Here is a 27,014-nt window from a genome sequence, read left to right on the forward strand (position 1 = left end):
CTCAAATGTTGAGGGGTAGTCAGATGTTAGAGATGGAGGAGGTATGGTGACCTCTGGGGAGGCTCCTGTTGATTGTTTTCCCTGTGTCATGATTTGATTGTTTGTTTTTTGTTTAACAAAATCCATGAAAAGAGGTTTGACTTCAGAACTTTCTGTTTTTAAATCCCTTAATGCATCTTTTATATGTTGTGACTCTTCTTTTTGTAGTGTCAAAGCTTGTGCGATGGACTGTAAAGCTGATGAGGCTGTGTTATTGATTACATTTTTTCAGGGCCACTATCGTCGAATCAAACTGATCTATGTCTTTGGAAATTTCCATTAGGATACCCGTGTGAGTCTGTACTTCGCCTTTGATATTTTCAAAGGCTTTGACAAGTGATCTGAGAACTAAATTTAGGCCAGCCAGTGTTGCTTCACTCGCAATAGATGTTTGCGTCTCCCTTACAGGGGGACTAAAATCCCTATCCCTTTGGTGGCTGACCACCTTTGGAAGAGATAAGTTTCTTCTTTGTTGATCTATCGTGTTCTGGCTGATCTGGGATTCTGAGTATTGTTTGGGGAAATCAGTGATAACATCAGCCTAGAGGAAGGATCCGATGCTAGGGGTACTTGCTCATTTTCCTCCCCTCCGTTGGTATACCTCTGCCCCATTGGCAGACTTGAGTGCAAATTAAAGGGGGAATTAGTCAGCCTCCCATGCCTTTTGCTTGGAAAGTAGTGTTTGATATGATATGATAATTATTTATATCATGCTCATACACAGGTGTTTCAGAGCGCGACCAGGCAAAGGGAGGGGAACAGTGGAGAGAACAAGCACAACGATCTTACTAGGCCCAGTGACATTGAGAACACGCAAAGTGCATGGGGAAGGGAAAAGGGAGAAAGTGCATGGGAGGGAGGAGAAATTGGAAAGTGCAGAGCATAAGAGAGGACAAGATAAATTATAAGTGAAATAACTAAATAAATACAGTGATCAGAAACAGTGGTAGTGCAGCCTGTGCAGGCCAAGTGCAAGGTTAGTCAGATAGGGAGTATATGATCAGTGCAGACAAAGAGTGGGGGGGCCTGTATGGGTACAGATACAGGCCCCAGTGCAAGAGGTGGCCAGAGGGCAGTGCAGGAGGGCGAGGGTGAGCAGGTACCTACGCCCGAAGGGCAGACGGTGGCTAGGTGCAGCATTACTGAGAGAGAAAGCAGATCAGCAGGGGAGAAGAGGGGGAAAGGCAAAGGCGAAGAGGAAGGTCTTGAGGAGCTTCCGGAACCGCAGGTGGTTCTCCTCAAGTTTCAAGGTAGCAGGTAGGCAGTTCCAGAGGGAAGCCCCCGCAGAAGACAAAGATCTACCACCAGCTCGTTTCTTTGAGAAACAATTGACCCTGAGGGAGTTGGAGGTAGAGGAGCGAAGGGCTCTAGAGGGGAGGTATTTACGGAGGGATAGTTGAAGGTAATTTGGACTCAGGCCCCCGAAAGCCTTGTGGACAATCCTTGCAACCACAGGGAGCCAATGAAAGGATTTCAGAGCTGGAGAGATACAATCCCAGGGCTTGAGGCCAAGGACAAGTCGCGCAGTCCTTTTCTGGATTAGTTGTAAAGGGCAGAGAGTGGAGGCAGGTAGATTTAGAAAGAGGCTGTTACAGTGGTCCAACCTAGAGAGAATCGGAGCTTGGGAGACGAGGAGCTTCTGAGGGAAGGAGAGGAAAGGAAGAGTGCCTTTAAGGAGGTGCAGTAAGAAGTTAGACTTTTTGGAGACATCAGAGATGTGTGCGGAGAAGGAAAGTGTGGAGTCAAAGATAATCCCAAGGTTCTTAGCTTCGCTGGTAGGGGCAGGAGGAGGGCCAAGGGAGGCCGGCCAGAGAGTGAGGGGAAAGGATGGAGGGGGTGTACCAAGGAGGAGGATCTCAGTCTTGTTGGCGTTTAAACAAAGATCATTTGCGGCACACCAATTTTGAATGGCGATTAGGCAGTCAGAGATGAGGGAGGGAGAGGAGGTGGCCGAGGGAAGCCTGAAAATGAGTTTGGTGTCGTCAGCATAGCACTGGAAATTTGAGCAGAAAATCGAAATGCAGTAGGCGAGAGTTGCCAGATATTGATTGAAAAGCCAGGGTGAGAGGTTAGACCCCTGGGGAACACCGCAGCTAGAGAGGGAGATCGGGGATAGGAAGGACCCAAGTTGTACCTGGGAGGGTCGATCAGACAGAAAAGAGATCAGCCAGGGCAGAGCCTGATCAGTGATACCCAGGTTGTCACAGAGACGATTTAGCAGGGTGGTATAGTTGACCGTGTCAAAAGCAGAGGAGAGATCAAGTAGGAGGAGTATAGGGGGAATGTTAGAGTCAAGGTTGGAGAGCAGGACTTCACGGATGTTCAGGAGAGCAGTTTCCATACTTCTAGCAGCTCTGAAGCCAGATTGGTGGTCATGGAGAGAGCCAACTGAGTCAGAGTGAAGGTTAGGCTGAGAGATGGCAAGCTTTTCCAGGAGCTTACCCAAAAAGGGAGCAATGGAAATTGGCCAATAGCCGGACAAGAGGGATCAGCTGTGGGTTTCTTGAGGAAAGGATGCACAAGGGAGTGCTTCAGGGGGAGGGGAAAGATCCAGAGGCAAAGGAGAGGTTGCAGAAGTCGGCAAGGGCCGGAGCAAGGGTAGCAATGTGGTCCTTAATAGTTTTGGAGGAGCAGGGATGGACCTGTCTTGAGGAGGCTTTCATAGATCGGACTTGTCTAGCGACCTCATCGGGGGAGAAAAGAGGAAAGGTAGAGAAAGAGGGAGGAGGGGTAGCTGAGGGTGGGTCAAGAAGCAGATAGGGAGAGGGGAGAGGAGCGGTGGAGGAGGAGAGTGAGGACAAGATTCTGGGTTTTAGAGATAAAGTGTGAGGCAAGGTCATTGCAAAGTGCCTGAGAGGCGAGAGGAGCGGTGGATACTGCATCAGGGTTGGCCAGCTCCTTGCAGATTTTAAAGAGTTCGGCTGAGTTGTTAGATGCCGCAGAGATACGGGTTTGAATGTGGACTTGCTTCTTTGTATGTACAGAGAGACGGTATTACCGTTGGAGTAGTCGGCAGGCCAGTTTGTCAGAGGATGAGCAAGAGGCCCTCCATTTCCTCTCGGCTCTACACTTACTTTTGAGTGTAGCTAGGTGGGAGTCAAACCAAGAATTACACTTGGTTTTGGGCTTCAAGCGGATCCTCATGACAGGGGCAAGAGCATCAAGAGTATCAGAAATAGAGGAGTAGAGGAGAGACAGGGCTGTGTCAGGGTGTGAGTCAGCCAGGAGTGGAGGAGGGGGAGAGAAGGTGCAGCGAAAGCCTCGACTGACACACGTTTCATGGGGCGGATGTCCAAGAAGGTGTGTGGCAGTCTTGGGGTAGGCTTGGCTTGAGGGGAGGAGTTGGGAAAATTAGAGGAGAGGAGGCAGTGATCGCTCCAGGAAAGAGGAGTGGTGAGGGGAGTAGATAGGGGGAGGCCAGAGGAGATCATGACATCCAGTGTGTGGCCAGCAGAGTGAGTCGGGCCGGAGGGGAGGATAGAAAGGGAGAGTGAATCGCAGAGGTCGCGAAAGAGCACAGATGAGGACCAGGGAGAATCAAGATGGATGTTAAGGTCACCAAGGAGGAGGAGTTGAGAGGTAGAGGCCAGGAGGGCAGAGGAGAGATCTGCCCACTCCGACAGAAAAGAGGTGAATTGACCAGGTGGCCGGTAGAGTGTAGCAACAATAAGGGAGTGACTTGGAGAGAGAGAGCCTACAGACAAGGCATTCAAAAGAGGAGTAAGTCTGAGTGGGGATGATAGAGGCAGGAATCCACTGAGGGATGACCAGGGCTACACCACCTCCAGGCTGGGTGGATCTGGGGGCGGAGAAGATCTTGTAGCCATCTGGGAGGAGGGTGTCAAAACTTGTGACAGAGCTGGCCATGAACCATGTCTCGGTAAGACCGAGGACATCAAGGTCAAGTTCTTCAAGGAGGTGGCAGATGTCAGACAAGTGTTTGACAGCGGAGCGAGGATTGAGGGTGGCAAGATGAAGAAGGTTGCCAGCCTTAAAGACCTTCCGGGGAGGAGTACATATTAGAGGTACGCTCTGCAGAGGTGTGGAAGGAGTGTGAGATGGGCAGAGGATGAAGGAGAAAAGGGCAAGGTAGCCAAGGGAGAGGAGTAGGGTACAGCAGGAGATGTGATGAAGTTAATGAGGCGAGGGAACTGCCTATCAAAGAGACAGAGATTGGCCTTGCACCATGACAGTGCCATTTAGGTAGACATTTATGATGACTCTGGAGTAGTCGAAGGAATCCATACGCACTTCCCAGCGGGTGCCACCATTAATGGGAGAGGAGGAGACAGAACAGAGCACAGAGATCATATGAGGTGTCCACAGATCTGGCAGAGGAACGACAAAGAGGATGTCGGTAAGGGTTTGTCTGGCAGAAGCGCTGGAATAGGTATCAGCAATGGGGAGTCTGGGGTTGGAGGCCAGGATATCCTTTTTGAATTTCTTCTTACCAGACTTAGTGAGATGGGAAGGATAGTTGATAATGTAGCAGTTTGAGTAGATAGAAGAGACAGATAGTGCCATGGTCAGGTAGAGAGGGTGCAGTGGGAGAGAAATGCAAGTACAGCGGTGGGGAACAGTCACTGGGCTAGCAGGTTACAGTTTAGGTCCAAAATGAGATTAAACAAAAATGAAAACACCAGATTTGCTTACAAAAACAAACCCAGATTTGACTTTTAAAACACACCCAAATTTGCTTACAAAATCACACTCAGATTTGACTTTTTAAACACACCCAAATTTGCTTACAAAAACACACCCAGATTTGACAATCAATGGCATAGGCTGGTGTGACAAAGGTAAGTGAAATGATGTAAGAGTAGAGGAGAGTGTTGGAATGAGAGCAATTAAGAGCAGAGCCGAGAGAAAGGTTGGAGAGGGGAGAGTGAGGTTCAGGAAGGGAAGAGAAAGTGTAGGCAGAAGGAAGAGGGAGCTGAGCCCAGGAGAGGAAGGTAGGAGTGTCTTGGTAGTCCAGTTACATAGCTGAGAAAGATGGCAGCGCCAGGAGAGGTTTAATTGAACCCTTCATGGTCGTCGCTGTGAGAGTAAAGTCTTTGATGGCTGCCCCCTGGCCATCTTGTATGGATGACTCTTCTCCTAAGCCTGTGTCAAATGTAGAGTCATTATCTACGTTATGCAATTGAACTTGGGTGGAAATAGTTTTTCCAGCCGGCATGCTTTGTTGCAGGTGCGATTGTTGGTGGAATTCTGGCCTGCAAGGTATGTCAACAGGAGATTCCTCCCAACCAGGGACTCTCGGTTCGTCTATTCCTGGGCCACTTCTCAGATTGTATCTGGGAAGCATACTTGGTTTTCTGAACCTTGGTAAAAAAAGTTTATTATAGCAGTGGAAAGTTGACGTAGATTACAAGGAATTGCTATCTTTATAAAAATGTGTTGGAAATGTCTCTCAAGAATAGCCCAGTACTGTTGTATGTTGGCCTTATTTGGTTTCTACAGTTCTGATAGCTATCCCCGTTAAATTAATGTACTGGGCTTTAGGCTTGACGCAAAAGGAAGAGTCCTGGCAGAACGGATCAAAGGGCTATTTAACCCTGCCGTCTCCGAACCGGAGGTTCCTTGCTAGATTGAGCCGAACATACTGATAAGCATGCACAGCTAGTGCTTCCTGAAAAAGCTCCTAAAAGCTCCAGTAAGGGAATAACTGCAAATAACTGCAAATCGGATCAAAGGGTTGTCCTGCCCCGTGTTAGGCAGAAACCTGTGCAATTCCCTTAGGGACCACTGCAAAAAGTTTAAGACTACAGGAGTAAGCAGAAAACCCAATTGGTAGCAGTCTGCACCACCCAGATTTACCTGGTAGCTGTGGCTGAGCAGTCAGACCTCTCTCAAGAAGAGTTAGGCAGTATATAGAGTATACACAATAGGGCTAAAAATACAGTAGCACAAGCAAACACTGACCAGAGCTTTGGTATAAAAGTATATAATTATTTATTTAAAAACACACTTGTAAAAATACACTGGCACTAATATGTCAAGCAAGTTCAAACACAGTCACTTTAAGTATATACACCTCCCTAGTTAATCATTTGACAAGTCTAGGTTAAGACACCACTTATTTAGCAAAACAGAGGTGAGCGTGTAACCGTAGATGGCACTCCAATAATTGGTTTAAAAAGGGAGAGAAAAGGCAGAATAGGAAAACAACACAGTACCAACACTTTTAAGAAACCACAGCAAGTCAAGAAAGGCAGGGTCTACTGTAGAGCAAAAAGTTCATAGGCCTGACCCACTCTTGGAGAGAGCAAGGCGGAATGTGCCCAAGATCACACAGTGGAAATGCACTCAAAGTCTTTGCAGAAAAGTCAAAAGAGGTTGGATCAAGTCAGAAAGGTAATGTTAGCAGGTCTGAGGTCAGCCCAGGATAGAGAGTCAAGGATTTACGGGACACCTTGGACAGTCTGTTGCAAGGGAGACCAGGCGGGACACAGTACCTGAAATGGTGAGAAAGCTCCAGCGGGAGCAGTTGTTCCTGGCAGCGGGTGCAAGTCAGAGCTTCGTCCAGGGGAAGAGATGATCTCGACGTGGAGGAAAGCTGGAGGTCGATGCACTGCCAGGGAAGAAACCAGCTGTGGAGTTTCCCGGTTAAAAGGTACGACCCTTTTATTCGCGGTAGTGGTGAAGTGTGGCTATCCGGCTGCCGGGGTGCTTGGCACGGGCGATTCGACCATGAGACGATCCAGGAAGGCGAAAAAGGTGAACTGGTTGGTCCCACCAGCTCAAAGGGAAGAAGACTCTCCTGGAAGAAGATCTATTCTGTCGTCGGGAAAGTGGTGAGTTTCGTACAGCAGGGCTCCACCGGTGGTGTCGTCGTCGTAGATGGCTCAGCTTCTCCCCTCTTCGGATTCTTTAGGTCCTGTGGCGACTTCTGAAGTTCCAATCCCCAAAGCCCTGCTTTTATGCAGCAAAACCCCCATTCATCAGCCTAGCTGTCACTCAAACATGCTAAGTGGTGAGCCGGGCGGCTCACCACTGGGCCAATCACACAAGAGTGCGACTTGAGTTGCCACGGCAACTCAGTCCAGGGTGCCTAATCCCCCTCCCACACATCCTGTAGGCCCCAGACAGAGTGGCACCATTTGGAGGGCTTCTGTGGAGAAGCCTCCCAAAAAGTGGAACAAAGGGCTCGACTTGGGTTAGAGTTTCATGGGCGAACACAAATGCCATTTTAAAACCGAGTCCTGGCAAAAAGACCCAACCGGGTAATACATATTAAATAATTAACCCGCGGTATCTTTAACATTGCACCAAAAAATGGTGAGTTTAAAATGAATGGGAAAATCCCATAGGAAATATTCCGGTGGAATATTTTGCGTGGTATCCACTGCCACCAGCCAGAAACTTGACAAGGGGGGACTGGACAGTGCCCCCTTGGAAAACAGACCCAGGGGCAATCGAATTACCCCTACCAGTACTACCACAATATGATGGTTTGTACTGGTTCTGTTCACAATTTGAGACTAGTAAAGCCAATGGTGACTTTACATGCCCTGGGAGACAGTAGTCAGTCCCAGGGTATGGAGTCTATGTTTGGGGGTCATTATGACACCCCTGTGTTACTGCACTGAGGGTGCTGTGTAACACACAAACCAAAAACACATGAAGCCCTATGGAGTAAAAGACCCCATAGCCCATAAAACACATTACATAGTCAAAGGACATTCTCAAATCATGCCTCAGAGTGGGGGAAAAAGAGTCTCACTCTTAGCATGAGAAAAATATAAACCCCAAAAATCCAGCAAAGCTGCTGGGGGACTCACTAGGTTTGGGAAATTAGCCTTAACAGATAATTCTCCCTAACACTCCGCAGTCTCCGAGCAATAAATCGAGCGGTATGTCTGGTATGTCTGGCATCAATTATAAAGAAGCAGATTGAACCCCTTTTTTAAAAATATTTTGCCGCGCTTTATATGGGAAGGGCCCGCGGCTACTTTCAGCTTCAGTGCAGCCGGCTGTCAGGAAACCATGTGTGTCTGCCCGGCTCTGCCCGACTGTGTGCCTGAGCCCGCAGGGCCTGCTGTAGAGGAAAGGACATTAGGGTCAAAGAGACGCTTCTGTGTCAAGACGCACTGTACACACTGATCGCGCAAACACCTCAGTGCACAGCCACTTCCGACACTCAACTATTTTCTTTTTGCTTTTTGTATGAACAGGTATGTTGTTGAAGTTTGAATTTGTTTCTGCAGTCTTTATTGATCCTCCATTCTAGTTCTAGTTTTCGTTTTTACCAGGTTACTCACCGTAGTGACCACCTTACTCCTAGTCCATAGTCCCCTTTCCTCCATACTTATGGGACATCTCTCCGTCCTGTGGGACTGGACCGGAGCACTTTGTAAAAAGCATCCAAATGTTTTCCAAAAATGTGTCCTTCCGCTCTTTCTTGCCCGGGGCCCGGCACACGGCCGTAACCCCGCCCATCTTGGCTCCGCTCCGCGCATCGCACATCAGTCCTTTTCTATCGCCAGGTCAAAGACCCATTAGCAATAACAGAGGAACCTTATTAGAGGGGACGGCGGGCGGGCGTATGGAGGAAAGGGGACTATGGACTAGGAGTAAGGTGGTCACTATGGTGAGTAACCTGGTAATACTCCTACGTCCAGTCCCCTTTCCTCCATACTTATGGGAGATTCCCAAGCACTCCTTACAGAAACTACGGGTGAATGGAAATACCCCTCACTGAAACAGGTTCGTCAGCACAGCCTGACCAAACTGAGCATCAGCCCTTGAGCTCATGTCGAAACGACAATAATGCTTACAGAAAGTAGATGGGGAGGCCCAAGTAGCTGCCCTAGCGATGGACTCCCAGGGGACATATTTCTGAAAAGCAACCGCGGCTGCCTTCCCCACACCAGGTGTGCATGAATACCTTTAGGAGGTTTCAGCCCTTGGACGGTGAAAGACTCAGTGATGCAGGCAGCGATCCACCGAGAAATAGTTGCCTTAGATGCCTGCTTTCCCTGAGGGTTACCGAAGGTCACAAAAAGTTGAGAAAAACTCCTAACCTCGGAAGTCCTGTCCAGGTAGAACTTAAGAGCTCTTCGGACATCAAGACAGTGTAGAACCCTCTCAGCCTCAGAGGCAGGGTTCGGAAAAAAGACCGGTAGGGAAATCAACTGATTCAGATGGAATTCGGTCACAACCTTCAGCAGAAAGGCCGGGTTTGTCCGAAGGACTGCCTTGTCCTTGTGAAAGACCAAGAAAGGATGCTCCCCTGACAATGCCTGGAGCTCACTCACTCTCCTTGCTGACGTAACAGCGACCAAAAAGGACACTTTCCAGGACAAGTACTTGAGGTCTACAGTAGCCATTGGTTCAAAGGGTTTATGGCACAGCGCCGTCAGGACCACATTTAGGTCCCACGGCGGGTGCGGATTACGAACCGGAGGGTAGAGGCGTGTCAAGCCAGCAAAATGCCTCTTCACCACTGGGTTAGTCAGGGAATAAGAATACTGGTCTGTAGAAAGATAAGCAGAAACCGCTGAGAGATAAGTCCTGCATGACAGAACATGAACCCCTGACTCTGCTAGGGAGGACACGAAGGACAGCACCGTGTCAACCGTGGCCACCCTTGGATCCAACTTCTTCTCCATACACCAATGACAGAACCTGAGCCATTTACTCTTGTATTGAGATCTGGTCGAGGGTTTCCTGGCTGCCTGGATAATACGCATGTTATCCGTAGACAAATTCAGATGCTCTAAAGACTTGAACTCCAGCACCATGCCGCCAAGCTGGGCGATTGAGGGGAGGGGTGCCACAGCTGCTGTTCCCCTTGGTGAAGAAGATCGGGAGTTACTGGTAACCTGATCGGCGGATACACCGACAGGTGTTGAAGCTCTGAGAACCAAAACCTGGCCGGCCACCACGGGGCTATGAGTAGAAGGGAACAGTTCACCGAATTCTTCAACTTCCAAATTGCCCGGTGAACTAGAGGCAGAGGCGTGAAGGCGTGGACGAGGATGCTGCAGGACTGGATTGCAAAGTGGCCGCAGCCACCACTGTGGAGGAGGGAGGCGGACAAGACGAAAGGGCCACCTCTTCCGAAGAATGTAGCCTGTACCTCGCGTCAATCTTCTTATTGACAAAAAGTGGAATCATGGAATCTCGAGAGCATCCCCCAGAGAGGAGGCTCCCAGCCCCCCTCTGGAGGCATACTGAGGAAGCTTCTTGTTTACCGCCGTAGCGAAGAGGTCCACCTCCGGTGTGCCCCAACGTGAGAAAATCCATGAGAGTACCTCTGCCTTCAACTACCACTCGTAGCTGACCACTGTCTGCTGGCTGAGGGCATCCGCTGTGACATTCAGCTGGCCCGGGATGTGTACTGCAAGCAGCTGGACACCATGAAGCATGGCCCACTCCCATATCTGGATAGTCCACGAGGGGGGGGAGACTTCATCCCCCTTGCTTGTTGATGTAATACATTGACACCACATTGTCTGTGCTTATGCGGACCACCTTGTTGGCAATGAGCGGTCTGAACGCCTTGAGCGCCAGAAAGATCTCCAGAAGCTCCAAATGATTTATGTGCAGGAGCTTGTCCTGAGGTGACCAGAGGTCCGAGACCTGAAGAAGATCTAACGTCGCACCCCACCCCAGAAGGGAGGAGTCCGTCGTGATCGTCACTGTGGGGGCTGGGTCCTGAAACCCCACACCCACCGACAGGTTGCTGAGAGATGACCACCAGTCCAGATCCCCTCTCATGGAATCCAGAATCATTATCCGCTTGGAATCCGGGTCCACAGCCTGACGCCAGGAACTCCGAAGAGCCATCTGGGTCCGTCTCATCTTGAGACGAGCAAGAGGAAGAGCCAGCACGCACGAGGCCATGAGGCCCAGAAGCCTTTGGAACCACCAGGCCAACATGCTCTCCGACTGTGCAAACATCTGACACGTGGCTAACAGATCCGCCATTCTGTCCCCGGTCAGGTACACTCTGCAGTTGATCGTGTTCCAGCGAAAACCCAGGAAAATCAGGTCCTGCGAGACTGCCATGGAAGATTTCCGCCAGTTCACTGACAGCCCAAGATAGAACAGGAGCTGAAGGAGAGACTGCCCGGTGCTGCCAGCGGACAAGAGCTGCGTAAGAACCAGTCGTCCAAATATGGATACACATGGATACCCTGGAGACGAAGATAGGTCGCAATCACCGACATCATCTTCGTAAAGACACGCGGCGCCAAGCTGAGGCCAAAAGAAAGCACTCGAAACTGGAAGTGCTCCTCTCCCAAAGAGAAGGAGAGATATCTCCTGTGTGGGTTCCAAATCAGGATATGCATGTACACGTCCTGAAGATCCACAACGCTGAGACAGTTGCCCGTCTGCAAGGAGGAGCGTATCTTGCTGGGCGTAATCATCTTGAATTTCTCTTGGGGTAGGAAAAGATTGAACTGGGAAAGGTCAAGGATGGTGCGCAGGCCAGCCTGGTTGGGTTTGGGCACCGTAAACAGCCGGGAGTAGAAGCCCTCCCCTCGCTCCCTGAGGGGAACGGGTTCCACAGCTCTGAGGTCCAGAAGTTTCTGAACCTCGGCTTTGAGGGAGAGCGAGCCCGGCATCTGAAAAGGAGGGTTGCGGGGTGGGGTAGGGGGTAGAGGTAAGCGGAAGCCCGCTCGAGCGACTGACAAGACCCATCTGTCTTCTGTGATGGCCTGCCACGCCTCCCAATGAGACAGAATGTGTCCTCCCACCGGGGTCTCGTGCGAGCACGGAAAACCCTCATTTAGTAGGTTATCGGTGGTGGTGCCACCTGAACCTGAGGAGGAGGCTGAAGAGCGGGAGAAAAACCACATCCGTTGTTGCCTACGGCGGTTATTCCCAGGAGGGGTATCCACTCTGTGAGATTTGCGGTCGAGGAAGCCCCTAAAACCAGAGGAAGGTTGACTTTGTGACAACAGTCTCTGGGCCTCATTACAACTCAGGCGGTAAGGGGTTTACGGCAGCGTTAACAGCGCCGACCCTTACCGCCTGATTACGAGGTCCCCTAGCGCCATGGTGCTTTTAACACCTGCTTTTAGCAGGTGTTAAAATCCATGGCGCTAAGGGACCATGGAGTTAATTACGCCACCGTAATTTACGGTGGCGTAATTAACGCCTTCCCCACTCCCATTATGCCCTATGGGGCAAAAATGGGAATGGGGAAGGGTAAATGGGGATTGGGGACTTACCGCCCCGCCTAGGTCGGAATGGGGCGGTAAGTCCGCCAACCACCATGGCGTAAACGTAGTTTACGCCATGGTGGTAAAGTCACGGCCCAGGCGGTAACTTACCGCCTGGGTCGTAATGAGGCCCTCTGGGTTTTGAAAGGAGCCTTAACCAGGACAGACAATTACTTAGCTGTCTGAGTGCTATCCTTCATCTTGGTGAGCTCTACATCTGTTGTAGAATGAAAGAGCTCCTTACCATCGAACGGAAGGTGCAACACCTTTTCCTGCACTTTCTTTGAAAATTTAGTGGCATGCAGCCACGCCTGCCGTGAGGTATCAACCCCCAGCATAAGGCCCCGAGCCGAGGTGTCTACGTGATGAGCCGCAGCCTCCAGCAGATCCTGGGCCAAGACCCTGGCATCGGATAGGCCACCCTTGGAGTCTTCCAACTTCTCGACCGAGATGTGCTCCTCAAACTCTGACAGACCTTTCCACATCTGCATATTAGCCCCCGCTAATATCAACTCGGCATTGGCCTGCCTGAGCTGCAAGGCCGAGTTGGAAAAGATTTTCCTCCCTAGGGAGTCAAGGGGCTTGTCCTCCTTACTCAGGACCGGAGTAGCCGTCGTGGACAAGGATGCTGCAGGACTGGATTGCAAAGTGGCCGTAGCCACCACTGTGGAGGAGGGAGGCGGACAAGACGAAAGGGCCACCTCTTCCGAAGAATGTAGCCTGTACCTCGCGTCAATCTTCTTATTGACAAAAAGTCTTGAGTATGGCTTTTCCCAGACTCTTCGGACCTCGGCCAGAACATCCTTCTGCAGGAACAGGCCGGTACGCTCCAAGGGAGACAAGGTGAATGCCCCAGAAAGCACGCCCTCCTGCGGAGCGGGTGCTTCGGGCACCGGAACATCGAAGAAACTCATCATGCCCAGTACCCGGTCATGAAAAGTTCTGATAGAGCGGGGAAGGTCCTTGTTGTCCTGATCGCCTTGAGGGTCATCTGACAGGTCAGGATCCTGCTGATCCATGTCAGGCACTGCCTTGTCCACTGGGGACAATGGAGGCAAACGCGGAAGAGCCGGGAGAGGCACCACGGGCAAGGGAGGCCCCGGCGGAACCACCGGAGGAACGGGTGGAGCGCAAGGCGTAGGTGGACATATCTCCCTGAAAAGCCCTTTGAAATATTCCCTCATGGGGTCGGTGCGCATAAGCACTTGAAATTTACCGAAAATGGCATCCTCCGTAGACTGTTTCAGAACCTGAGGAGGCCTCTCATGAGGTGGACAAATCCAAGGATGTAGCGGGGAAGGGTGCCACACCGGTCCCTCCACCGACGTATCCACATAAATCAAAGGTGTCGCCCCCGCGGGCAATAAAACATTGTGCGGAAGAGGCACCCGGGCGTTCCAATCAACAGGTCTGGTGTCACCACAAGAGCGGGAACGGTGAGCAACAGCTTTCACCGACAAAGCCTTGACCGGCCTCTCAGAACTGTTGGTAGCTTTAGCCTCTGAACGAGGGACCTCAGTCCCAGGCCCGGTACAAGCCTTATCTGCGCAGGCCTCGAACATCCGTTAGGTAACAAAAAGAACAGCCAAGGCCTCGGGGCGAACTCCGATCTTATCTTTGAGGGAAGCCGACAGAGAGGCCTCAGAGCGAGCTCCGGTACCCCACGACTCAGTAGAACTGGGTCTACAAACAGCCCCCACAGGAGGGGTCTCGGAGCGTACTCTGGTATTCACAGGCCCCTTACGGAGACCCTCGGAGAAAACTCTGGTAGAATTATTAGGCCCGAAGGGCACCTCAGGGCGAACCCCGGTGACAGAGCGATCAACGCCCCTCCCGGCCCGAGAGGAACCCGGGAAAGTATCCCCAGGCCGGGGTGCTCTGAAAAGTAAAGAACTTACCGGGCGTTTCTTCTCGTCGATGAACGCCTAAAAATGTGGAGGAGTTCGTCAGAACAACTCCTCCCACCGCTCCAACCGACGTTGAAGTGCCCGGACCGAAAGTGAGTCACAGTAAAAACAGGAGTCCCAATGGTGATCCGGACCCAAACACTCTAAACAAAAAGGATGGGGATCCGCCGTCGCGAAGCGACGGTGACACGATGAACAATCAGGAAAGTCTAGCTTGAAAGACATAGACAGACCAGTAAACGAACACTAGCGAGAGCCAGAGAGGAAAAAAGGGAAGAAAAACTTCTGAGGATGCAAGTGCGTCCGGCCCCGATCGAGCGGAGAAAAGGACTGATGGGCGATGCGCGGGGCGGAGCCAAGATGGGCGGGGTTACGGCCACATGCCGGGCCCTCGCAAGAAAGAGAGGAAGGACACATTTTTGGAAAAAGTGGGTGCTTTTTATAAAGTGCTCCGGTCCCGTCCCACAGGACGGAGAGATGTCCCATAAGTATGGAGGAAAGGGGACGGGACGTAGGAGTATTTCCTTTTCATGTCGCTTAGTAGTGTGGTGAACCATTTTGCTGTTGCTCTTTTGTGGGATGGATTGAAAGGTTTTTTTTCTTTGGCAATCTCGTCGATTGTTGTGGTGATGCAGTTGTGAAATATATCTATTTTAGCGTCTAGGTCAGCTTCGCCCATGGCTGTTTGTGGTTTGGTGATCTCCAGTCGTTCCATTAAGTTGGGGTTTTTTATGGTTCTCCAGTTTCTTTTCATGATGGTCGGTAGATTTTCTTGTTTCTTGGTTATTGGTGAGTGTAGTATGATTACGAAGGGGATGATGAGGTGGTTGCTCCAGAGGATCTGAATCAGTGGTGCTTTGGTAATATGTTTTTTGTTGGCGAAGATTATGTCTATTGTATGTCCTGCCCTGTGGGTTGCTCCTTTGACCAGCTGATGTAGTTTCATTGTTGTTAGTTGGCTGTTAAGGGATTTTTGTGAGGTTGTGGTTTCTTCATCGAACCAGATGTTGAAGTCTCTGAGGATAATCAGATGGTTACGCCCGATAGCTAGGCTGGTGATTGCTTCTCTGACGTTGTCTACGAAGGCCGTATCATACGTTGGTGGTCTGTACACCAGTATGAATTTCAGGTTTGTTCTGGGATTTGATTCAGGATTCACATTTTTTTTATGTTTAATGGGTCTTCCGCTTTGATTTTTAAGTGCTCCTTGTAGCTGATTGCCAGTCCACCACCTCTTTTGGTTTTTCTGTTTGCTTGGATGCACTTGAAGGTATCGGGCAGGCAGTTATAGAGGGTGATCTTGTAGTCGTCATCTAGCCATGTTTCGGTTACGAAAAGGATGTTGATGTCTCTGTCACTTAGGAGGTCGTAGATTTTGGTGGCATGTTTGGACATTGATCTTGCGTTAATTAGATCGCAGTGGATCTTTTTGGTCTAGTTTGGTTTATTTTTTGTTCCCGGTTTTGATTTGTCGGTGTTCAGTTGGGGTGCCTTTATATTGGCTCCGAGCAGCTGAGGTTCTGTGAAGGCAGCTTCCTCGTTGAATCGATCTGTGAGATTGATAATTGGGTTGCTGACTTCCATTGTTTCTTCATCTCTTGTCATTTGAAGTGGGTATCGATAGGACCCTTCTGTTCTTGTGATGTAGGAAGTAAGGGGGTTGGCGTCATCCAATTCGCTTGTGGGTCCACCCTTCTTTTGTTCCGTTGTTTGTTTGTTTTTTTATTCATCTGGAAGTTTCAGTGTCGTTAAAGTATCTAGGTTCTTTGGTTGGTGCAAAGTACAGACCAGTAAACGAACACTAGCGAGAGCCAGAGAGGAAAAAAGGGAAGAAAAACTTCTGAGGATGCAAGTGCGTCCGGCCCCGATCGAGCGGAGAAAAGGACTGATGGGCGATGCGCGGGGCGGAGCCAAGATGGGCGGGGTTACGGCCACATGCCGGGCCCTCGCAAGAAAGAGAGGAAGGACACATTTTTGGAAAAAGTGGGTGCTTTTTATAAAGTGCTCCGGTCCCGTCCCACAGGACGGAAAGATGTCCCATAAGTATGGAGGAAAGGGGACGGGACGTAGGAGTATTTCCTTTTCATGTCGCTTAGTAGTGTGGTGAACCATTTTGCTGTTGCTCTTTTGCGGGATGGATTGAAAGGTTTTTTTTCTTTGGCAATCTCGTCGATTGTTGTGGTGATGCAGTTGTGAAATATATCTATTTTAGTGTCTAGGTCAGCTTCGCCCATGGCTGTTTGTGGTTTGGTGATCTCCAGTCGTTCCATTAAGTTGGGGTTTTTTATGGTTCTCCAGTTTCTTTTCATGACGGTCGGTAGATTTTCTTGTTTCTTGGTTATTGGTGAGTGTAGTATGATTACGAAGGGGATGATGAGGTGGTTGCTCCAGAGGATCTGAATCAGTGGTGCTTTGGTAATATGTTTTTTGTTGGCGAAGATTATGTCTATTGTATGTCCTGCCCTGTGGGTTGCTCCTTTGACCAGCTGATGTAGTTTCATTGTTGTTAGTTGGCTGTTAAGGGATTTTTGTGAGGTTGTGGTTTCTTCATCGAACCAGATGTTGAAGTCTCTGAGGATAATCAGATGGTTACGCCCGATAGCTAGGCTGGTGATTGCTTCTCTGACGTTGTCTACGAAGGCCGTATCATACGTTGGTGGTCTGTACACCAGTATGAATTTCAGGTTTGTTCTGGGATTTGATTCAGGATTCACATTTTTTTTATGTTTAATGGGTCTTCCGCTTTGATTTTTAAGTGCTCCTTGTAGCTGATTGCCAGTCCACCACCTCTTTTGGTTTTTCTGTTTGCTTGGATGCACTTGAAGGTATCGGGCAGGCAGTTATAGAGGGTGATCTTGTAGTCGTCATCTAGCCATGTTTCGGTTACGAAAAGGATGTTGATGTCTCTGTCACTTAGGAGGTCGTAGATTTTGGTGGCATGTTTGGACATTGATCTTGCGTTAATTAGATCGCAGTGGATCTTTTTGGTCTAGTTTGGTTTATTTTTTGTTCCCGGTTTTGATTTGTCGGTGTTCAGTTGGGGTGCCTTTATATTGGCTCCGAGCAGCTGAGGTTCTGTGAAGGCAGCTTCGTCGTTGAATCGATCTGTGAGATTGATAATTGGGTTGCTGACTTCCATTGTTTCTTCATCTCTTGTCATTTGAAGTGGGTATCGATAGGACCCTTCTGTTCTTGTGATGTAGGGAGTAAGGGGGTTGGCGTCATCCCATTCGCTTGTGGGTCCACCCTTCTTTTGTTCCGTTGTTTGTTTGTTTTTTTATTCATCTGGAAGTTTCAGTGTCGTTAAAGTATCTAGGTTCTTTGGTTGGTGCAAAGTACAGACCAGTAAACGAACACTAGCGAGAGCCAGAGAGGAAAAAAGGGAAGAAAAACTTCTGAGGATGCAAGTGCGTCCGGCCCCGATCGAGCGGAGAAAAGGACTGATGGGCGATGCGCGGGGCGGAGCCAAGATGGGCGGGGTTACGGCCACATGCCGGGCCCTCTTAAGAAAGAGAGGAAGGACACATTTTTGGAAAAAGTGGGTGCTTTTTATAAAGTGCTCCGGTCCCGTCCCACAGGACGGAGAGATGTCCCATAAGTATGGAGGAAAGGGGACGGGACGTAGGAGTATTTCCTTTTCATGTCGCTTAGTAGTGTGGTGAACCATTTTGCTGTTGCTCTTTTGCGGGATGGATTGAAAGGTTTTTTTTCTTTGGCAATCTCGTCGATTGTTGTGGTGATGCAGTTGTGAAATATATCTATTTTAGTGTCTAGGTCAGCTTCGCCCATGGCTGTTTGTGGTTTGGTGATCTCCAGTCGTTCCATTAAGTTGGGGTTTTTTATGGTTCTCCAGTTTCTTTTCATGACGGTCGGTAGATTTTCTTGTTTCTTGGTTATTGGTGAGTGTAGTATGATTACGAAGGGGATGATGAGGTGGTTGCTCCAGAGGATCTGAATCAGTGGTGCTTTGGTAATATGTTTTTTGTTGGCGAAGATTATGTCTATTGTATGTCCTGCCCTGTGGGTTGCTCCTTTGACCAGCTGATGTAGTTTCATTGTTGTTGGTTGGCTGTTAAGGGATTTTTGTGAGGTTGTGGTTTCTTCATCGAACCAGATGTTGAAGTCTCTGAGGATAATCAGATGGTTACGCCCGATAGCTAGGCTGGTGATTGCTTCTCTGACGTTGTCTACGAAGGCCGTATCATACGTTGGTGGTCTGTACACCAGTATGAATTTCAGGTTTGTTCTGGGATTTGATTCAGGATTCACATTTTTTTTATGTTTAATGGGTCTTCCGCTTTGATTTTTAAGTGCTCCTTGTAGATGATTGCCAGTCCACCACCTCTTTTGGTTTTTCTGTTTGCTTGGATGCACTTGAAGGTATCGGGCAGGGAGTTATAGAGGGTGATCTTGTAGTTGTCATCTAGCCATGTTTCGGTTACGAAAAGGATGTTGATGCCTCTGTCACTTAGGAGGTCGTAGATTTTGGTGGCATGTTTGGACATTGATCTTGCGTTAATTAGATCGCAGTGGATCTTTTTGGTCTAGTTTGGTTTATTTTTTGTTCCCGGTTTTGATTTGTCGGTGTTCAGTTGGGGTGCCTTTATATTGGCTCCGAGCAGCTGAGGTTCTGTGAAGGCAGCTTCGTCGTTGAATCGATCTGTGAGATTGATGATTGGGTTGCTGACTTCCATTGTTTCTTCATCTCTTGTCATTTGAAGTGGGTATCGATAGGACCCTTCTGTTCTTGTGATGTAGGAAGTAAGGGGGTTGGCGTCATCCCATTCGCTTGTGGGTCCACCCTTCTTTTGTTCCGTTGTTTGTTTGTTTTTTTATTCATCTGGAAGTTTCAGTGTCGTTAAAGTATCTAGGTTCTTTGGTTGGTGCAAAGTACGGTGTAAGGTACAGGGATTTTTCTCTTGCAATGTTTGTTCTGTCGATGGTATTATTTTCGGGGTGTGTTCTGTGTTGAAGGCGTCTTCTGCTGGGGGCGGTTGAGCTTGTGTATCCATATTATTTGTACCGTGTTCCTTTTCTCTTTGTCTGCGTCCAATTCTGCTTTGGGGCACTTTGGTGGGAGAAGCTGGTCTGGGAGTTGGGTTTATATGGCAGTCTTCTAACTCTGGTGCCTCGTGCCATGCTAGTGTTGATTTTAATCCTCTTAAATTGTTCGGTCTGGATGTTTTTCGAGGGAGTGTCTTTGTTCAGTCAGTTGGGTAGGGGTGTTCCTCTTACAATGGGAGATCTGTCCTGGGGCGTATTGTACGTTGGTGGGAAGGCTGTTAGGGAGAATTCTCTCTTTAGGCTGAATTTCCTAACCTAGTGAGTCCCCCAGCAGCTTTGCTGGATTTCTGGAGTTTGTTTTTTTCTCCTGCCAAGAGTGAGACTCTTTTTCTCCCACTCTTGGACATGATTTATGGTGTTCCTTTGACTGTTAAGGTGTTTTATGGGCTATGGGGTCCTTTACTCCATAGGGTCTCATGTGTTTTTACTATGTCTGTTACACAGCACCCTCCGTGCAGTGACACAGGGGTGTCATAGTGACACCCCACCATAGACTCCATACCCTGGGACTGACTACTGTCTCCCAGGGCATGTAAAGTCACCATTGGCTTTACTAGTCCCAAATTATTAACAGAGACCAGTACAAACCATCATATTGTTCGAGGGTACCAACTTTAATTATTTAATTCTCATAGCCTCGAACATACCGCCGGTTTATTTAATATTAATTCGCCGGTTGGTATTTTTTGCCAAGACTCGATTCTAAAATGGCGTTTGTGTTCTCTTCTGTGACTCCAACCCAAGTCGAGCCCTTTGTCCAACTTTTTGGCGGGCTTCTCCACAGAAGCCTCCAAAAGTGGTGCCACTCTGTCTGGGTACCACAGGGGGTATCAGAGGGGGTTTAGGCACCCTGGACTGAGTTACCTTGGTAACTCAGGTCGCACTCTTGTGTGATTGGCCCAAGTGATGAGCCAGCCGGCTCACCACTTAGAATGTTTGATTGACAGCTAGGCTGAGTGAATGGAGGTATGCTGCATAAAAGCAGGGCTTTGGGGACTGGAACTTCAGAAGTCGTCACAGGACCTGAGAATCCGACGAGGGAGAAGCTGAGCCGACCTACCACGACGACACCACCGGTGGAGCCCTGCGGAACCGACTCACCACTTCCCGACGACAGAGAAGATCTCCCGGCTGGAGAGGCTTCTTCTCCTGACTGGTGGGCACAACCAGTTTACCTTCTTTCTTCGCACCCCAGACCGGTTTGTGGTCGAACTGCCCGTGCCAAGCACGCCGGCAGCCGGATAGCCACTTACCACTGGACCGCGAATCAACGGACCGCTCCTTGTACCTGAGAAACTCTGCGGCTGGTTTCTTCCCTTGCAGTGCAACGGACTCTTGTCCTCCTCTCCGACGAGATCCTCTCTTCCCCCGGACGAAGCACTGACTTGCATCCGCTGCCAGGAACAACTGCCCCCGCTGGAGTGTTCTCACCACTTTAAGGTACCGTGTCCGCCAGGCCTCCCTTTTTAAAGATTGCTACAAGGTAATAATAACCCCTTAACCTTCTGGACTGGGCTGGCCACCTTGACCCTCTAACTGGTCCCTTTCTTTGGTCCAACTCCTTTTTGAACCGTTACAAGACTTTTGTGCACTGCAACCGTGTGACCTTGGACACATTTCATTTTGATCCTCTTAAAGCGGATCCGGCCTACTGACTCTGAATTCACGGTGTTACTGTGCCTTCCTCTCTTGTTGTGTTCGTGAAAAAGTGTTGGGATCTGTTTCAATTTATTCTCTGCTTTTCTCTCCCTTTTTAAAACAAATTATTAGAGTGCCATCTACGTTAAGTGCTCACCGCTCTCTGAAAATAAGTGGGGCTTTACGTAAGACTTGTCTAATATTCTTTTAAGGGAGTGTATATCTTTTAGTGACCGTGTTTTTGAATTGCTTACTATTAGCGCCTGTGTGTTTTTTTCTAGATGTGGTTTTAAATAAATAATTATATCTCTTTTACACCAAGCCCTGGTCAGTGTGTACTTGTTCCATTGTGTTCTCTTGACCTATTGTGAATACTCTGTATACTGCCTAACTCTTCTTGAGGGAAGTCTGACTGCTCAGCCACAGCTACCAAGTGAATCTGTGTGGTACAGACTGCTATCAAGCGGGTTTACTGCCAAACACCTGTAGTCCTAAATCTTTTGCAGTGGTCCCAGAGGGAACTGCACAGGTTTCTGCCTAACAAAGGGCGCCTGGATTTGGGCTATGGGTGCAGGTAAATGGGGTGAGGGTTATGGAAGTAGTTGCTGCTATTGGTGCTTACTGGGTGTCAGGTTCCTAGGATTCAATTGTAGCAGGTACTGATAATATCTACAGGAATGAGAAGCAAGGGGTGGAGAGTTTAGGATGTTGTAGGTGGTTTACAAAGAAATTGTATTCTTGGGTATGGGGTATCAGATGTCCGAAGGGATGTAAGTTTCGGTGGGAGCCAAAAGATTATTGAACAGCTTGATTTCTGATCTTTGGACAGCAGCGGGCAGGTCAGGTTCCACAAGGCAGGCAATGATCAAGAGTGGGACATCTAGCTACCGGGAAGGGTTATGGCTTCGCAGATGTTAAGAGGTGATCAAGTATCAGATTGGGGACGCTTGGTGACAGGGGCGGTTTAGGTTTGAGGGAGGTGGGTGGTAATAAATGTCCAGTTATTATTATAATTTTTTTTGGACACCTAGTTATCGGGAGGAAGGTTCAGGCCACTCAGAGTGGCCAGCAGCAATTGAACACCTAGACTGGTAACACCTAGGCAGCAATTGAACACCTAGACTGGAGTAACTGGATAGCGGGCGAAGCTCCGGCCTCACAGTGTAGTAGGTTTAAGGTGTGAGAAGGGGGTTGGGACAACTAGAGTTGTCTTTCATGTATGGTGGTGGGGAGGCCCGGGTTTCACAGTGCAGTTCAGGCACAGGGGAGTACACTTAGGTGTAGTGGTACAGGAGAACATACCCAGATGGGAGTTTTGCGTAGTGAGAGTGGCCTAGGTTCTGCACACCCAGGTGTGAGTTTGTGTAGTGGGAGAGGCCTAGGTTCTACAATTCAACTTGGTGTGGGAGGCGACACCTAGTCTTGAAAGTCCTGCACAGTGAGGGAGAGGCTGAGGCCTCAAAGTGTATGTTGATACAGGAGAGTACACCTGGAACTGAGGGTCCTGTATTGAGGTGGAGAGGCTTAGGCCTCAGAGTGCAATATATTACAGGAGAGCACGCTGAGATTAGAAAGTCCTGTATGGTGGGAAGAGGCTTAGCTTTCAAATAATGTATTCAAATGTAATTTCAGCTGCGGTTTCAAATACAGCGGAGTACACTTAGAGGGTCCTGTACAGTACGAGAGAGGCCCAAGATTCACTAGGCAGTTTGGTACAGGGGAACACACCAAGTTGGAGAGTCCTGTATAGTGGGAGAGAGGTCCAGGTTTCAAATGTGCACCTAAAGGGTTCCTGTATGGTGGTAGAGAGGCCTAAGTTTCAAATGCTCACCTAGAGGGTTCCTGTATAGTGGAGAGAGGCCCAAATTCAGATGCCCACCTAGAAGGGCCCTTTATGGTGGGAGAGAGGCCTAAGTTTCAAATGTACACCTAGAGGTTTCCTGTATAGTGGGAGAGAGGCCCAAGTTCAGATGTCCACCTAGAAGGGTCCTATATAGTGGGAGAGAGGCCTAAGTTTCAAATGCACACCTAGAGGGTTCCTTTATAGTGGGAGAGAGGCCCAAGTTCAGATGCCCACCTAGAAGGGTCCTATATAGTGGGAGAGAGGCCTAAGTTTCAAATCCACACCTAGAGGGTTCCTGTATAGTGGGAGAGAGGCTTAAATTCAGATGCCCACCTAGAAGAGTCCTTTATAGTGGGAGAGATGCCTAGGTTTCACATGCACGTTAAAGAAGTCCTTGAATTTGTCCTGAAAGGTAGCCGTCAACCCAGGGTCCAGAAGCATAAATGATGGTATTCACCACAGAGGGCGAGGTTGCGGATGTATGTTCAGAAGTATGGACAACACAACATGGTCAGACAGCGTACGCAGCAAAATTTCACATCCTCACACTTTGGGAACCAACTCAGCAGACAGAAACCAACAGTCTATTCTGGACACCATGTCAGGCACAGTTGAATAGTAAGTATACTCTCTAGTCTCAGGATTTAGACAACACCAGACATCAGAAAGTTGCAACTGGTGCATAATATGAAGAAGTGATTGTGTAGTGTCGGACCCCACCCGAGGGGCTCTGGAGGACCTATCAAGTACATCATTAAGGATGGCATTAAAATCCCCCCTCCAAAGACGATGGGGGTATCAGTGGATCGGGAGAGTATTTCAAAGACAGAGCTGTAAAAGCTAGGGTTGTCAATGTTGGGGCCATAGGTGTTAATGACACCCACATCATTACCATACAGCTTCCCTCATACTATCACATAGCGGTACATTGGGTCAACTTTACTACTCGTGACCTGGAACGGGCCCAAGCAGTGGACAAGGGTGAGGACACCCCTAGCCTGAGAGGAATAATTAGTATAATAACTGTGGCTACCCCATCTCACCCCGCACAGCACCCCATGTCACTACAGCGCAATAGCCATTTTGTCTGTCAAGCCTTTAACTTTAACACCCCACCTCCCCACCCCACACAGACAGTCCACCCCAACTAGACAGTGTCACCCCGCAACCATCCCATGTTGAAACTTCAAGAAAAACAGTGCGAGCAGCAACTCTACACAACATAGGAGGACCACTTGGTTCAGAATGAAAATACATTCATAAGCCCATGAACAATGCACAAGTCGTATCAGCAAACATCAATGTGCCAACACACACAAATGCCCTAAGGCAGAATGACAGTAGGACCTGAAACCATAAAACAACCGGAGGGTACTCAATGAATATCACCAGTGCAGGAGCAATATAGCATCACATATGTCCGAGGCTGGCCACCCCAGCGGGTGAATGGAAGCCTCGATATACTGTAGAACGTCCCCCGGAGTCTCAAGGAAATGGGCTGCCACCCTGCAGAATTCTCAGCCTGGACGCAGAAAGAATGGCATATTGTATCTGCTGCTCCAGCAGCAGCCACTTGACCATGTTGTAAGATCGTCTGGCAGCCTGGACCCCAAAAGAAAAGTCTGGAAACACATGGGTTTAAATGTAAGCAAGCCCCTTTCTCTAGACAGGCACACTATGTAATCTCTATCACAGTAATTTAATAGCCGTGCAATGATCGTGGGAGGCGGTGCTCCAGGTTTAGGGGCAGGCACCAGCACCCGATGTGCGCGTTCCACCAAGAAGTGTGCTGAAATATCAACCTCTGCAAACAAGGACTTCAGGAGAACTGCCACAAATTGCTCCATAGGCCCCCTTCCCCGCTGCCTCAAACTCCCACAATGCAAATATTATTTCGGCGAGAGGACGACTCCAGGTCTTCATACTTCACCCTGACGGCAGTGAGCTCCTTCATGACCCCCTCCAGTAGCTGATCATGAGAGAGGACTGTATCTGCAAAGTGCCATTTCCTTGTCTCAGTCTCGGTGATGCGCCTACTCTGCTTGTCCATTCTAGCCTTCAGGGAGCTAATGTTGCCAACAATATCGTCCAGCTTAGTGTTAACAAGAGGCAAATCCAGACTGAATCACCGCTATCAGGGGTTCCATTCTCACAGGTGCCACCATTGCACTCATAGGGGCAATCTCTGTAGTAGTGGAGGTATTCACTTCTCTGCCAGGAGTACTGGCAAAGGAATTCATTGGTTCACATTTTTTGGCAGCCCCCTTAATCATTCTCCAACATGCACTTCACTCAGGCAGGTATGTTCCACCACAATGTAGCACGGCAGCAAGTATTTCCAAGGTGCACTCAATTCACCAGAGTCTGCACCACACCACCCCGACCAGTCCAGACAGCTTCCAAACCAGTCAGGTCCAGTTCACCACACACCTCCAGAACTGACAATCAGGCGCTATACTGGTAGGTGCTGAGCCCCAAATCCACAATGTAAAAATACGGCCTCTCCCCACTTTCTCCACACATGTGATGTCTAGCACTAAGGTGGGGTAGCTGACCCACAAAAACCAATAACTTTGCTCCAGCTGCAACGCCGGCAGCGCTGCATATACAAAAGTGGACAGGTGTCAGGAGCCCTAAATAGAGGCGGGCCAGTACCCCAAGTAAGGAGGTCTTGAAAATAAAATTGCCTCCAGCAATGCGGCAAGCCACAGGCCCATGAATCCTGTGCGGCGCCTCCCATTCCCGCGGGTGTCAGGATACACCAATCAAGCCCAGAGCAGGCAGTGGGAGGCCGGAACGACAGAGGACTGCAGGATCCTAACAGCTCCCTGCCGGCGGCCACCCAGTGGGCATGCGGGCTGATGTTCTCACTGGGGATCTAACCTCCCGGCCCACCTGCATGTCCGCCAAGTCACTCTGCAGAGCCAAATTGAGGTGCTTGCCAGGAGCCTGTAGCCGCACTCGCCTCAGAGTGAAGTGCGAAAGTCGAAATCAGGTTGCTGAAGGATATCTTCAGAGTGCGGACACTGCCGCCCTCCAAAGTCGGCCCGACCCGCTCCACCCTTCACACCAATTTCCACTGTTCTCTGTCCCAAGAATAACAGGCAGAATGTAGGATTTGTCAAATACAGGATTTTGCCGAGTGAGGAGCCTTACATTCAGGTGCCGATTGCAGTTGCTACTTAGCAGTGCCCCCAAGTTGATCAGCTTTTGATTGGTGCCAGTGAAGCGTGTGCAGTCCTGGGTGATTTATTCGAATCTTTTCAACTTTAGCGCTAATCTGGCTGCCATGTTTTTAACTCTTTGTAAGTCATTTAGTAGCGATTATGGGAGTCCAAGGTAAAGGCTGTTGGCGCAGTCAAGTCTTGAAAGTATCCGGAGATGTTAATGTTAAAGGTATTTATATAGCACACCGTCACCAACCGAGTTGGTCTCCAGGCGGATCTGTAAAGAAAGGTGGACGGGGTGGGTTAGTGGGTGAAGAGGGCGTAGGAAAGTGAGAGATGGTGTACTGTTGGCAGCTTCAGTTCGGTTTTCACCGTGCGCAGAGCTTGGGTGTGCAAATAGGATCGAAGCAGGACCTTGCGTGCTGTTGTTGCGATCTATGTGTTGGTCATTTGTTGTTGCGGTGTGGTGAAGTCTGTGCGGTTTGCTGTGAGAGAGGTGGTTGTGTTGGTTTTGTGTGAATTAAATAAGCAGAAATTAGAGGTTTTGGTTAGTGAGTTATATGTCTCATAATCCCTGTAGTTTAGTTTATGTATCAGGTAGTCATAGTGGGTTGGTATATTCTCTCTCTTGGTTAAATGATTGTCTAGTTTCTGTGGTGATACTGTGGCTATTTCAGCAGATAAAATGGCATAGTACCCCAGGTTAGGTGAGCATTGTCCCTAGATCGATAGTGGGGTTTTATTATCATAACTGCATAGTCCTGTGCATTAATGTCAAGTAGGGCATGATGCATCTTAAACTCTGGAGTTTGAAGAAGCAGCTCCTTACAACAGCTTCTACCTGTGGTTCAAGCATACTGACACTATCCATTGTGATTCCAAGGTTCACCACAGTAGAAAAGGGCAATGGGCAAGGGCCCATTACGGCCAGCCAGCAGATCGCTTAGGGTGGTTTTGCACCGCAGATGATGAGTTCTGTTTTGGATGGGTTGAGTTTAAGTCTGTTAGAGGTCATTCAAGAGTCCACCTGTGCAGGACATGTGTTGAGGTCCGGTGTGTCCGTTGCTCAGTCATTTGTCCGTTTGTAGATGGTCTTTATAGCTGAAGGTATTAGTAAATTTGTTAGAATATATTTATCCGAATGGTACATTTGACCGAATTTGGCCTGTACCAGTCAACCGAA

Source organism: Ambystoma mexicanum, chromosome 2q (assembly GCF_040938575.1).
Source record: "Ambystoma mexicanum isolate Mex_15411 chromosome 2q, UKY_AmexF1_1, whole genome shotgun sequence".
In the NCBI taxonomy this organism is placed as follows: domain Eukaryota; kingdom Metazoa; phylum Chordata; class Amphibia; order Caudata; family Ambystomatidae; genus Ambystoma; species Ambystoma mexicanum.